This window comes from Labeo rohita, unplaced genomic scaffold (genome assembly GCF_022985175.1).
Source record: "Labeo rohita strain BAU-BD-2019 unplaced genomic scaffold, IGBB_LRoh.1.0 scaffold_2634, whole genome shotgun sequence".
NCBI classification, from domain to species: domain Eukaryota; kingdom Metazoa; phylum Chordata; class Actinopteri; order Cypriniformes; family Cyprinidae; genus Labeo; species Labeo rohita.
In genome coordinates, this window is record NW_026128918.1 from 1,376 (window position 1) to 6,067 (window position 4,692).

The 4,692-nt window shown below is 35.4% G+C and overlaps 1 long non-coding RNA gene across 1 annotated transcript; it reads right to left on the bottom strand.

The window, feature by feature from the left end:
* Positions 1 to 1,222: 1,222 nt before the first annotated feature.
* LOC127159917 (uncharacterized) lies at positions 1,223 to 4,620 on the bottom strand. Its single transcript, XR_007826602.1, has 3 exons — positions 1,891 to 4,620; positions 1,630 to 1,808; positions 1,223 to 1,461 (listed from the first exon to the last, which is right to left on the bottom strand). It is a non-coding gene; the product is annotated as an uncharacterized LOC127159917 (long non-coding RNA).
* Positions 4,621 to 4,692: the final 72 nt, after the last annotated feature.

The following is a 4,692-nucleotide window of genomic DNA, read 5'->3' on the forward strand; positions in this document are numbered from 1 at the left end:
CTTACTCTACTTGTAAAGTGCAGCATTCTCTGCAAAAATATCCTCAGCATTTTTTATGAAGGTGTTAATATACAAATTTATTCCCAACAGAAGGAATCAAAGACAAATTCTCATGATAAACTATTCCTTCAAATAAAGTGCTGTGTGTTTATTTTTCCCTTTTGTACACAAACACACTCTGTTCCTTCTGACAGGTATAAAAATAGAGTTTTTCCACATTGAATCACACTTCTGACTTAAACTTTAGCTCTTTTCTCTTCAGAAGTACAAATCTAGACTCAATAAGTGTAAACCAATTTTACTTTGGAAGACAAGAAATAAAGTATTTAAGTAAACGTTGTTTTAGTTAGAAATACAAATGTCTTTTAGTATATACCTTGAATCACTATTAAACCACCATATTGTTTATATTGAAAACCAAGAATGACTATGCACACACACACTCAGCTTAACAAATGCAGGCCTTAACAAAAGTGACTTAAAAATGTTAAAATAGCACCTTCTCACTAAGAGCAAACTAAACAAACAAATGTACCTGAATAAACTTGAACAAAACCAAAGACAGAGCATTGGTTTTTCTAAACTAACTAACATCAAAATTGTAAAAAAATAGACTTGGGACTTCAAGCACGGGCGCTGACTAGTGGGGTAGTTGACAGCAAAAAGTAAACAAGTTTAATTAAAGAGAATACGTTAAACCGGCATTTCTTCTGAAATGGTTTACTTCTCTGTGGCATTGTGTTGACTTCACAACAGAATACTCCACTGGTTAACACTCAAACAATACAGTTCTGACGGTTTATACAACAGTGTGTTATTAGGCACATCAACCTAAAACAAAGTTACTCTAAAACAGCATTCCTGCAAAAATATCCTCCTTTATGAAGGTGTTACTACACATTTATTCCCAACTGTTTCAGAGAGATATTGATTGACTAGAGGCTGTAGTTTATGCTGCTGTAGAACTGTACTGCAATAAAAAAGGGTGTTTCTGTTATTTAGCCTAGACTCAGTGATATTGATAGGGTGGACAAAAAATAGAAAAGTCTGTTGGTAAAATACTAATTTACAACAACACCATTAACTATGTATATATTGCAAGAATGATATTAACAAAATCTTAACATAATCTTAACAAAAACTAAAAATGATCACCTTCATGAAGGATGACTTGTTGCAACACTGTTTAGATTAGACTGCATTTTTCTAAGGATAACTAACATCAAAATTGTAATGTAATAGGGAGTGGTCAATCACTTGTACTTGACAGCAAGCTGTGTAAAAACAACACTAAAATTATGAATACGTCTGTACTCATACATACCTCTGCAATGATACTTGACAATGCCAAGGTGGTTTTGTCCACCTTGTGCTTTTTCAAGCACTCTGGAAGGCTCCGAAGTTTTTGATATGTTTTAAGCAGAAGCTTATAACGATGAATTACTTGTTCCGGGGTACTCACTAGAAAATATACAGCACAAAATTATTATTACATGACAGTTGTTCAAAGTGACAAATAAAACTTCATTACAATTATGACAGATTTACATAATTGTGTAAAAGTTAACATTAGGTCCTATGTTTCTGATACTGCTGAAAGTTCAATATTTAAATATTTTATATGCTTACTTCTTCTCCCAAATGATCTTTGATTGGATTTTTTTATTTTCTTTTTCTTCTTCTTCTTCTTCTTTTTTTTCTCTCAGAGGAAGACGAGGAAGATGAAGATGAGGAAGAGGTTGATGAGTAAGTGGAGGTTGAAGATTCTGACGAGGATGTCACCCTCATCCTCTTCTTTCCTAGTTTCTCTAAACAAACATAAATGTAATTTAAGTGTCTCTGCATTAAAAATTACCTGTTAAAAACAATTGTAACAACAATGTTACTTACTGTAGCTATGAGGACAGGCAGGCACAGTTGATGGACCAGGCGCTGGGGCAGCAACTGAGTCCAACAGCCGATTCAACTCTGTTCTCAGCTGATCTCGCTGTTGCATCAATGCCCTCTTGTCTTCCTTCAGTTTTTGAAGGGTGATAGAGGCAGTTGGGGCAAGGTTTCCTCCATCACTAGAACCAACAGCTGGGTGGGACTGGGGTGGGGTGGGGACGTCTTCATCACCCATGGCATTAAATCTACTAAAAAGAAGACTGCCCTTACAAAAATTCCTGCAGAACTACTAACCATGTAGCCTTACCTAATTAAGTAAATCACATGAACCCCCAGTTTCACAAACCAGGCTTAAAGGCACAATATGTACGTTTTCGCTGCTAGAGGGCACAAATTCAAAACAAACAAAGATGTTTGGTAACGTAGTGATTGAGTGTGGAATCATGGGAGTTTTGTCTTCATCCTTACAGCCAATGCCATCCAATGGGACTCAGGCAGAAGTCATGTTAATGAATGAGCTAATGTATTAAAGACTAATTAAGGTTGGGCTGAAAGTCATGGAAGCAAAACAAGGCCACTGGGGCAATTACTAATGAAGGACGAGTGCAACACACAGCTTGAAAGAAGCAGAGCTTTTATTATGCCACAGTCGACCGCTTCCGCTTCTTCTGGTCATACATATGTAGGAAAAGCAGCGCTGTATTTTTATCATACTAGATACATTAACCTGTGTTGAAAGTTCTTATGTGCGTTTGTCACCTGTATAATGAAATGCATAAGCATATTAAAGTGTCTTTGGGGTTTCCATGTTTTCTACAAAATAAAACAAGAAAATCGAGGGTGCATGTCGTCATTGGCAGGTGACACAAGGACACGATAGGATACTCTAGTTAAAATAGTTTATTTCTCTGTATTTCAAAAGTTCTTCAAAACATTTCTGATAATCTAAAAACACAAGTGAGCAAAATGTATAACACTGTTCTAGGGTTTTTGGATATTTTAATAATAAAAAAAAAACCTTACATGTTGTGCCTTTAAGGCTAGACCCAGACTAAAATGCATGGTTGAGATGTCATAACAGAAAATAACTTGCATTGACATATCTTAAAATATGTAAATGCCATTGTTTTGTCTCAAGGTGCACATCAGTAAAGTTATTTTCTAATGCATTTTTACAAAAAGATAAGTACGTATTTTAGATTATCTAAGGCCTAGTCCTGGCTGAGCCATGTCTGTGAAACCGGGCCATATGTTAAAATTTGCTAGTAAGCCTGCATTAGCTAACTCAATAACAATATGTGAGGTACAACACATACCATTACGAATACTATAGTATATAATATTGTAATATTTGTTAACAAAAATGTTATACTTGCCGATCGTCGTCTTCCTGCAGTGGGTTACGAAGTGGTTCTGCTGCTATAGGTTAATGCACAGTAACGTTCTTTACTAACGTGTATATTTTACTTTCAGCGATTATAACATTTATGTGGCATAGGTTTTCACACATAATTAAAAGCACAAGCAATGCGCATTCTATAAAACATCTTACCTTTCAGATCTTCGATTTCTCTGTGACCGAGAACGGGGATCACAGCCTTACCACTGCCACCCGGAATACTTGCTATTATGATTACACTTACTTCGTTTTCTTCGTTGTTTTCCCACACACGCTCACCCACAACTTTTAGACCTACCCCACGGATCTGTGACTCTCTAAGCAATGAAATAATGTTCCTCTTCATTTCCATTGTAATATAATATCCAGCAGGGGGCAAACAAATTCACTTCTTTCACGTGATTTCTGTTTCTGTAGCAATGGAGCGAATATTCACTTTACTCGCGATTCAATTTAAGCATAAAACGATTCTCGGTGCCTCACGGTGCGTTTTCTCATTTTCTTCCAGTTAGAACGGGAGAACTTCAAAGCGGGTATCGCGAATCATTTGATTCAGATTCGCGATTCGCGATATGTGCTTTGAAGTCCCGTTCTGAACCAAATGATTTGCGATACATGATTCGATTGGAGCGATTCAAAACAGTGAAACATTTTGTGATGCAATGGATTCAGAGTTTCACAAGGCTCAGTTGATACTGTGTTCTATGCTCGCTTTATTTATTTTTTGTTGTTGTTTGAATTACTGTTGAAAAATCATTACAATTAATAGGCCAAACTTGTAATGTTTTTTATTAAATTCATTAATATATTCATTAATATTAAACATTCCATGACATTTTCTGGCACTTGCCTAAAAAGACAGGTTTAGTATGTGCGCTGTTAACAGCTTACACTAACATTAGGTAGCTTAGGCTATAGCCTTACCCTGGTGTTGGGTCAACTGCTGCCTATGGAGAGAGAGGAAAAAAAGTCATATAGATCAGCTAGCAAAGCAGCACATCAGCCTTTGGAGAGCTGGTGAAAAATGCCACAGTGCACACACACAAGTGAATTTAGTTTCTTGCTGCAAATGTCCAATAGTAACTGTTTATTTATGATACACCTTATTATTAGGTGGTATCTGTGTAACCATTAACACTATAAAATGCAATGTAATTTTACATACAGGTGAAACATATGAAAATATAATATCAACACAGCATATTGTGTCCTATTTTGACACACTTTTTTAAGTGTTGCATACTAATTAGTAATTACCAGTACACATCTTCAATTAATATAATTGTTCAGATTATGCAGTTCTACTAGTTATAAATTGTAAATTGCAATTTTTAAAAAATGTGTAATGCATATCTAAATATTGTAATTCAATGCTGATTTTAAGAACAAAATTATCTGATATGAAA